Source organism: Leptinotarsa decemlineata, unplaced genomic scaffold (assembly GCF_025532065.1).
Source record: "Leptinotarsa decemlineata unplaced genomic scaffold, Ldec_3_MD MMD2_tig00026307_RagTag_RagTag, whole genome shotgun sequence".
Lineage (NCBI taxonomy): Eukaryota > Metazoa > Arthropoda > Insecta > Coleoptera > Chrysomelidae > Leptinotarsa > Leptinotarsa decemlineata.
Window position 1 is genome coordinate 15,503,431 of NW_027412681.1, and position 10,683 is coordinate 15,514,113.

The window sequence follows — 10,683 nt, forward strand, 5'->3', positions numbered from 1 at the left end:
AAAATATATTTTATGAATATCCTAGGAATATTTGAAATATTCCAAGAATGTGACGAGTATATGCTATTAGGCATATATATATATATATATATATATATATATATATATATATATATATATATATAAGTAATAAAATACATAATATTCATAAATACATTTATTTCAGAAACAATATACATTGAAATACTTGACGTTTCTACAAATATTGAAAATGAAAAATCTAATTCGAGATATTTATTCACTGAATAAAATATTCCTGAATATTGTCATGCTACAAATATTAGAAATGTATTCAAATTAGGATGTTCCTACTCTCAAAAAAATGTATACTGAAAAATATACTAAAATAACAACTCTCTGAATTCATCAGCGCTACTTGAAAAATAATAAATATATCATTTCATTCAAGGAGAAAAAATGTATAACATCAAGAAATGAGCGAGATATAGGTTTCTTACTTCAAAAAATAAACTCACAAATAAATTATTTTAAATGAGTGGTATGATGGGTTCTTCAATGAATTTCACTTACTCAAAGTTATCCAAACTTTGCTCACCAGAAGGGTTTTCCTGCTATTTGTCCAACATTAACGTTCATTTTTACTATTTGAAAGTGGCACAATAAAATTGGAATAAAAATCAAATAGATATTTTTCTCATAGGTTCCTCATGAACATTTACAACTTTTTATGACTTGGAGAGCAACTTGCATTCCCTAGTTGAAAAGTACTTATTACGTTTTCAGTTTCTTGGCGCACCGTCTTGTACCGGGTACCACTCCGTTTCCTTTTTGGGCATATTGATACTATCTTGAAAAAAAATTATAAAAATTATGAAAACAAATGATACAAAAGAGTCATTCACTTACTTTTCTCTACTGAAGATACACAACTAAAATCACTCTAGTTTATAAACATGTCAAACCAACAAATCCCACACACGAACTCTCCTCGGGCCTGAAATGAGGTATTGTACGTTGAGCATCGTGGCTTCATTATGTCATTTACTTACTTTTCTTAAAGACTGAATATGTAACTCTACTGTTTGAAGATGCAAAAGCAAACTATTCGCTGTGCTGCAAATTGGACAGCCTCAAACTATAAATGGTACACTGAACATGAGAGAATTATACTTTGATACTGACACCAATACACCATACATTACACACGCAAACCTGCCATGTCAACCGCCATGTTGAATCAAATGTCGATTTCAACGCAAAGCTGCCAAGCGATGTTTGTCGCGCGCTACACTTCAATTGACCAATAAGAAACGTCCAATAGTTCACTTCCCAATTTCTCTGTTGCCAGGATTTGTTGCTTTGTAATTGAATAATTTCAATTACAAAAAGACAAATAGGATGAGAGTAAACCGATTCATTGATGCATTGGTTCATTTATTGGCCTATTCGAATTTTTTTGTCGTTTCCAACAGTTAGAGTCTTCGCGTTAAGTTCAAAAAGTTAGATTATGCATTCGATTAAAATCTTCAAATATTTTTGTTTTTAATAATATTGAATTATTTCAATACGTTATCATAAGATAATTCAAAATTCCAGTAATACATATAATACAATATTCCAAAATATACCGTGGGGATATATTCTAAGAATATACCATATGGTATATTCGATCGACAATATTCTTGAATATTCACGGGAGAATAATCCATTTATAGATATTCTATGCACATTCTTTCGGGAACAATCCTGACATATTCATTCAAGCATATTCTATGAATATTCTAAAGGCATGTATATATTCCAAGAATATTTTATGAATATTTGGAATATATACATTCGTTTTATGACATAGAGGGAATATTCCATTAATATCAGTAACAACAATCAAACTGAAAAAAAAATTTTAAATGAACTTTTGGAAAAAATTAAACCTATACAAAAAATTAAAGCTACATGGCAATCTACATGGTCAGTTAATTGGTCCATTGTTTCCAATTAATTTTTTTGGGAATATTGAATCTAAATGTTTCCTTACTATTGCTGCATTATGGAGGAGCGCCGTCCTGTTGAAAATATTGTATTTCATGGCGGATATTTAGTGGTAATTCATGAGAGTATTCATTGAATAAAAAAGAAGATACACTCCACTATTCGAATGATTATCGTGAAAAAAAGGGCCAAAGATGTTTGTTGTTCCCACAATTCCTAACCAAACATTTATTCCGAACATTTCTTGGAAATTGGTTTCCCTAAGTGAATGTTTATTTGTATTATTCCACCTTAAATGGATATTTCTGTTGAACCAACCATTGTTGGTGAATTTTGATTCGTCCGTCCATATTATATTTTTACAAATATTTTCAACTTCCCTATTTCTACGTCTCAACTACTTCGCAAATCGTACTCTCATTTCGTAATCCCTTTCATTGAGGTGATGAACTTTGCATATCCTGTAGCATACATTTGTTCTTTTTCAAAATAGTTCTGGTGGATTTTACAAAAATCTCCATTTCGTGGGCAATTTCTCGTAAAGAAAAATCTTGACTAGCATAATTTTCGTAACTGGCCAATCCTAAATAAATAAAAAATGTTTTCACTGTTTAAATTTTTATGAGGTAATATGTTCTTACCCATAACATTTATTTTATTTCTTTCTGTCAAATGCACCATAGTTCCTAGTCCCTCAAATTTCTTTCCAATCATCTAAACATTTAGATGTTCGGAATAGGACGATTCGTGTATAGCTCAACATAACATATTCCTTGTCAAAAGAGGATTTCTATTTGATTTTGCATGACTAAATACCATATCAGTCCTTTCATAACGTTTGTTTGAAGGTGATTGACAATGTTTCATGATCAATTTCTCTAGTTGGACTTCCATTGTCTACTATATAAAATGATTTGAAATCCCTGAAACAGCTGAATAGCTGAAAATAACAATTACATTGAGCAAAATAAACCTGAAATTAAATAATAGTGAAATAAATACAAGTAAAATATAACAATTGAACAAAAATGAATAAGAATAAAGAAGTGAAAAAAAGAAAAAATGAAAATAAAAAGTTGAGAGATTCCAAGTCACGTTAGTTCACGACGTTTCGAGTGTTACCGGATCTGAAGCAGGTTCTGATGTTGTACTTGAAACAAATTCTTCTTATCCTCTCCGATAATCGTCTGATGTAGGGAAGTGCAAGCACTGGTTGGGACGGCTTCTCTTCTTTGCGAGGCTCGTGCCTTGGCTTTTAGCCACACTATCTGTAGCAGCCTCACGAAAACCAGGCCACCAAATGCGGACTGCGATTCCAAGAATTGCATTTACCGGATACCCTGTGAGTGCGGAAAATCCTATATTAGTGAAACTAAGAGGTCATTGAATGTTCGCATTGCCGAGCACAAGAAACACACACAGCGAGGGGAAATAGCAGACCATGTTTGGACCCATCAACACAACATCGAGTGGTCCCAAGCTGAGATCTTGCACAGAGAGGAACATTGGTTTAGGAGAAAATTCAAGGAAGCCGCTTACATGTTGTCCAACAACGTATTCAGCCAAGCCAGCGTAGAAATACGCAACATATGGAAACCCATCATCAAGCGAAAAATGGCCAACTCCCGCCAAACGGTCACCTCCCACGGAACCAGTGAAGCGGAAAATGGAAAGTGGGGATAAGTGAAAGTGCTCGAACGACTTATAAATAGTTATCTCTCAGAGGTATCAGTCCAGTCATCACCCCAAGATGATTGTAGATACTAACAATCGAAACGTCGTGAACTGACGTAACTTGGAATCTCTCTTTTATTTTTTTTTTCATTTCTTTATTTTTGTTCAATTGATCTATTTTACTTGAATTTATTTCACTATTATTTCATTTCAGGTTTATTTTGCTCAATATAATTGTTATTTTCAGCTATTTATTTTTAATTCTTCTTTTTTAGTTGTTTCAGGGATTTCAAATCATTTTATATGGTAGACAATGAAAGTCCGAACTAGTGAAATTCAGTCATTTCATAAGTTCAATACATCTTTGATAAGTTCATAAACGTCTGAAAGTTCTCAACAGATATCAACAACGCATTAATTTTTTCTGCCATAGAAACCAAGCAAAGCCTACGCTTTTAAGATGGTCAATGAATTGAGATGCTATTTGATCAAACCAAATTATATAACAATGTAATTTTGACCATAACTGATATTTTCATCTCCACAGGATTGAGAATTATAAAAATATTACGAATTATAATTGATTAGGGAGAAATAAGCTTCGAAAAAAGGATTACAGCAATACAAAAATTTCCAAAACGCAAAAGTACGAATAATCATTGTGTCAGGGTACTCACCTGTCGAATTTATTGGGTTATCTGAATTATATTTTGAAGAAATAGAAAGAATTTACAAAAGAAGTAACGACAGGACCGTAATTCAAAATTTTTGTCACTCATGATGGTAGTTATTTATAATGAATCGCTATAAAGATATCAAATGTGATTTATTCTTGGATTGCGAATTTATGGCTTTATTACTATCTGTAGTTGTTACGTATTGTATACACAACTCACTAGTAGCAACCTCATCCGCTGTTATTAATATAATCCCTCGCGTTCCCCTAATCTCCAAGAGGTCGTAACGCCACTGTATTTTGGTGCCAATTCGACGAAACGCGAGGATTCCAAGCAAAAAGGGATCAGTACAATTCAAGAATCCGATCGGTAGAAACCAACCAGAAAAAACGCGCGTATGTGTGCCACAGCAATACCAAAAAGGTAAGTGGAATTCTTCCTCTTGAAGCGACTTGTACCTAAACAAATACAGTCCATTGCTCTTCTCGAACATTTTTTGGTCCTTCGAGCCGGATTAGTTTGATAACTAGTGAAGTTGCTTCTCTCTCCCTAATTTTTTACTCCGCCAAAATTAAAGTTTTTCTCAGGTACTAATAAAAGAAATAATAATTCGTAAAATTGGTTCTAATCTCGCACCTCGGCGGTTAGAACCGTACGCGCATTGTGGTCACGCAGCACGAATTCATTGTTGTGCGTTTGCATTCATCCAGGCAACAGCTGATTCAAAAATCATTGTTTATTTACAATTTAAGTGTTTTTCCAGTAATTTCGTGCGTACCGCTTACACTCACTAAATTTTCTCGCTCTAAATTTATCTGCTGGCTCCCCAAAATGGAATTACCTAAGTTTGACGGTGATGCCAGGTCTTGGCAAACATTTATTGATATGTTTAATTCTGTTGTCCACGCAAATGATACCATAACTAATGTTGAAAAATTTACTTACCTCTATAATTGCCTCAACGGCGCTCCTCTGGCATTATTTAAATGTACACCTCTGACAGCTCAAAATTATATGGTAGTTTATAATGCTCTTATAAAAAGATATCAAAACCCTCGAATTATTGCAACGTCCCATTGGCGAGCCATAGTGAACACAAAAAAGGTTACTAATCCAGAAGACTCTCATTCTTTACGACAACTCATTGATACATTTAATGAAAATATTGCAGTTTTGGAGAATTTGAACTTTCCAACTAAGCATTGGGACTTTATGCATGATGCTTGATCGTTTAGATTCCACTACCGCTACAAAATTTGAGTTAGAAAATTCTTCTTTATTACCAAATCATTATTATCAAACTCTCGAGTCATTTTTGAACAAAATTTGCTCAGCGATTGATACAGTCAACTCCGCCGCTCCCAAATCTTCTAAACTGAAAGCTTCTAATAAATTTTCTCTTCCAAAACAACGATCCAGTTCTTCATTTTTTGTAAATTCTAATAAAAAACAAAACTGTCAGATGTGTCATCAAGATCATTTAATTTACAATTGTCAACAATTTCTCTCTAAAACGCCAGAGGAACGTTACAATTTAATAAAAACAAATAAATGGTGCTCAAATTGCTTAGGTTCTAAACACTCGTCTCCTAATTGTACGTCTAAAGGTTTTTGCCGCCTCTGCCCATCTCCAAGGAGACACCACACTCTTCTCCATTTGCCTAGTAAACAAGAATCTTAAACCACTAGTACGACTTCTCAAACTAACTCAAACTCCAATGACTCTGCTCAAAATTCAAATATCTCTACTGGAAGCTCAAATGAAAGGTCGTCTCAAACTCTAACGGCTAGCGTACCCACTAGCAATCCAGGAACCATTCTTTTGTCCACTGCCATCGTAGATGTAGCTGATAGTCGAGGTCAATATAAAAGGGTTCGTGTTCTCCTGGATAGCGCAAGCCAAAGTCATTTTATTACGAGTAAATGTAGCACAAAACTTGGTCTAGCTCGTCACAAATTGTCTCTAGAAATACGAGGAGTTGGACGAACAACGACTCACGCTTCCCAAGGGGTATCATGTACTATAAAACCATGTAATAAATCTCAACCCTTATTTAATCTTGATTTTGTTGTGTTACCTTCAATCTGCTCTAATATTCCTTCACAAACCATTGATAGGAATGATTTTCTCGATTTATCTAAATTTGAATTAGCTGATCCAACGTTCAATGTTTCACAACCTATAGATATGTTGCTCGGAGCTGATATATTTGCTCACATACTGAAAGGTTCTTCTCACGTCGTAAATACTGATAAACCAGTCGCCCTAGATACCATTTTCGGATGGATTATTATGGGAAAGCTCGGTGTATCTTCTTCCTCCCCAGTAATCTCAATTTCAACCTTTATAGACTCTTCCTTAGAAAACTCGGTTAAATCATTATGGGAACTGGAACAAGTTCCTGCAGCACCCTCTTTCACAAAAGAAGATATGGAGGCAGAGGAGCTCTATAAATCCTCGGTATCTCGTGATAGTTCTGGTCGCTTTTGCGTTGCTCTTCCATTTAAAATTGTAGAGCCAACTTTTCCTAACTCCAGAGATATTGCGTTGAAGCGTTTTCTCTCACTTGAACGTAGACTACGCAATGACCCGAATACTTATTCCCAATATTCCGATTTTATGCACGAATATCTATCTCTCAATCACATGGAACTCATTTCCGATATCACTCCTTTCCCTTCTCATTATTACATAACCCATCACTGCGTTCTGAAGCCTGAGAGCACTACCACCAAACTTCGAGTTGTCTTTGATGCTTCATCCCGTTGCTCTAATAACTTGTCCTTAAACGATACGTTATTAACTGGACCCAAGCTCCAGCCCGACATTTGTGTCGTCTTGTCACGATTCCGTACTCACGCTGTTTGCTTTACAGCCGATCTCAAGCACATGTTTTTGCAAATTCTGATGAAAGAATCCCATAGAGATTTTCAAAGAATTTTGTGGAGATTTTCTCCTGATGAAAATATTAAAGATTACCGACTCAATTCCGTCATTTTTGGCGTTTCAAGTTCACCGTTCCTAGCCATTCGCACAATCCACGAAATTGCCAATCAATATCAATCTAAATATCCAAAGGCCTGTGAAGTTCTAAAAACGGATGTCTTTGTTGACGATATCGTCACTGGCAGCGCATCTGTCTCTGAAGCGTTGAATCTACAAGCTGATTTAATTCACATATTAGGTGAATCTGGGTTTGAAATTCGTAAGTGGGCCAGTAATTCACCACAGTTGCTTTCCCACTTAGCTCCAGAATTGTTGAAATTTGATGCTCTACACTTAGATCTGAAAAAGGATACAATATTAAAGATATTAGGTCTGCAATGGAATCCCACACTTGATTCCTTTTCATACCAAGTTGAACCCCTTGACAAACCTTGCTCAAAAAGAACGATTCTTTCAAACTTAGCCAGAGTTTATGACCCTTTAGGTTTCCTCACTCCTGTCACATTGTCTATAAAAGTTATTTTGCAAATCTTATGGGCTTCTGGTGTAGATTGGGACGATCCCCTTCCTGAATCCATCGTGGCACAGTGGAATCAATTTAAAGATGAACTTTCACAAATTTCTTCTATTCAAATACCTCGTAGAATACTACCCCAAAATTCATTGTCTCAAGAAATCATAGGTTTCTGCGATAGTTCTCAAAAGGCTTATTGTGCTGTGGTTTACCTTAGAACCTTCTCGAATGATACCTTTAAAACTCGACTCCTCATTGCTAAATCTAGGGTTGCTCCACTCAAGGTGATATCTATACCACGCTTAGAACTTTGCGCAGCCTTGCTTCTCTCCCAATTGCTGGATTTCACTTTAAAAACATATGGTGAAATATTTAAAATCTCCTCAATCAATGCTTACACTGACTCTATGGTTGTCCTTGCATGGTTACGCAGTTCTCCCCACAAATGGACAACTTTTGTCGCAAATAGAATTACCCAAATACAAGAAAAGGTTTCCCCTTCTCTCTGGGCGCACGTGTCTACAACGGAAAATCCTGCCGATCCCGGTTCCAGAGGATTGTCCCCCGTGGAACTGGTTACCAATTCCTTATGGTGGTCGGGGCCATCTTGGCTCTCACTTCCTCGCCACAAGTGGCCCGAAAGTTCAGTCCAACCTGGTGAATTATCTAATATATGTGAAGAACAACGAAAATCTGTTTTGATCTCAGTTGTAGACGAAAATGTCATTAACGGTTTAATATCACATTTTTCTTCGCTCACCAAGATTCAGCGCATTATTTGCTATGTATTACGTTTCATTTACCTTCGAACAAAACAGACTCGATTTGCTGCAGACCTATCTGCCCTCAATTCATCTCATATCTCTTTTTTGGAAATGGAATTCGCTCTTCAGCTTCTAATAAAAGTCACTCAGCAACAAGCATTCTCCTCCGAATTAGCCTCAATCCACCGGAAAAGACCTTTACCGAAACCCTTTCGAAAACTCAGTCCCTTTATTGATGATAAAGGAATTCTAAGAGTAGGTGGGCGCCTAAAAGATTCAGATATAACGCATGAACAGAAACACCCTATTCTTTTACCCAGTACTCATATTTTCACAACTTTAGTGATAAAGTATACGCACTCTAAGTACTGCCATCCCGGCCTTCAGACCTTGCATTTTATTTTGTCTCAACGCTACTGGATTATATCCCCACGCAAGACTATTCGAAGAATTATCTCAAAATGTTATAAATGCTTCCGTCTCAACCCGAAACCGGTTCAACAACCAATGGGTAATCTTCCTAAATGCCGAATATCCGAACTGAAACCCTTTTCTCATGTTGGAGTAGACTTCTGTGGCCCGTTTCGAACTACTTCTACTAGGATGCGTAGTGCAAAGGTAACTAAATCTTACATTTGCATTTTTTGTTGCATGTCAACAAAGGCTCTTCACTTAGAGCTTACCTCAGATCTTTCATCTGATGCCTTCCTCGGAGCTTTACGACGTTTCGTATCTCGGCGAGGACTCTGTTCGGACATTTACTCAGATTGTGGAACAAATTTTAAGGGAGCTGCAAGGCAATTATCTGAAATCATGCAACAAGTTTCCGGCCAAGAAGGAATACGGTATCATTTCAACCCCCCTTCCTCTCCCAATTTCGGTGGTCTATGGGAGGCTGGGGTGAAATCCTTTAAAACGCACCTCTTCAGAATTATTGGAGATCAGACTCTCACGTTTGAGGAGTTGTCTACGGTCGTCACGCAAGTGGAAGCCTTGTTGAACTCGAGACCCCTCTGCAGTCTTAGTTCTGATCCCAACGATGATTCAGTCCTCACTCCAGGGCATTTTTTAACATTAGCACCTCTCAATTCAGTACCAGAACCCAATCTTGGTAATATTCATTTGGGGCGTCTTTCAAGATGGCAAATGGTGCAACGTCTTCAGCAAGATTTTTGGGAGAGATGGCACAAGGAATATTTGCATACTCTTCTGCAACGTAGTAAATGGCTTGAGCCATCTACCCCAATAGAACTCGGTACAATAGTTCTCTTGAAAGAGGATCATAATCCTCCCATGAAATGGACTCGCGGTCGCATTACGCAATTGCACCCGGGTGCTGACGGTATTACGAGTGTAGTATCAGTAAAAAATTCTCAAGGGACAATCCTGAAAAGACCTGTGAGCAAGGTGTGTCCTTTACCAAAACCCTTCTCAGCCAATTTTTATTTTTTTTGTTGGTAAATTTTTAATTTTGATTAAACTTTTCTCACTATATTTATGAATATATAATAATTTTTCTTTTCTTTTTTCACAAGTAGTCTATAAAAAACATTCATTTTTTGGTGGTCGGTATGTTACGTATTGTATACACAACTCACTAGTAGCAACCTCATCCGCTGTTATTAATATAATCCCTCGCGTTCCCCTAATCTCCAAGAGGTCGTAACGCCACTGTATTTTGGTGCCAATTTGACGAAACGCGAGGATTCCAAGCAAAAAGGGATCAGTACAATTCAAGAATCCGATCGGTAGAAACCAACCAGAAAAAACGCGCGTATGTGTGCCACAGCAATACCAAAGAGGTAAGTGGAATTCTTCCTCTTGAAGCGACTTGTACCTAAACAAATACAGTCCATTGCTCTTCTCGAACAGTAGTAAAAAAGGAAGGTCCGTATTTAAAAAAGAAGTTGAAGGTGGCTAAGTTGACACGACACGTTTTATCGAATATTTATCTTTAAGTACAGTACACTTCGAAAACAATCACATTTTATCTTTCCATTTTTTGATATTCTCCGAAATAACAATTCCATTCGAAAAAAACGAAAAACAAAATTTTCGGTTTTCCCCGTATAACTCGAGAGGGGCGAGAGTCCCCCCAAATTTTCTTCGACCATTGTATTGTTCCCGATGACAGTTACCTTTTCGTTTTCAATCGTC

At 36.4% G+C, this 10,683-nt stretch overlaps 1 long non-coding RNA gene across 1 annotated transcript; it reads right to left on the minus strand.

Moving 5' to 3' along the window:
• Nucleotides 1–327: 327 nt before the first annotated feature.
• LOC141485176 (uncharacterized) lies at nt 328–1,182 on the minus strand. Its single transcript, XR_012467070.1, has 3 exons — nt 1,011–1,182; nt 868–955; nt 328–808 (listed from the first exon to the last, which is right to left on the minus strand). It is a non-coding gene; the product is annotated as an uncharacterized lncRNA (long non-coding RNA).
• Nucleotides 1,183–10,683: the final 9,501 nt, after the last annotated feature.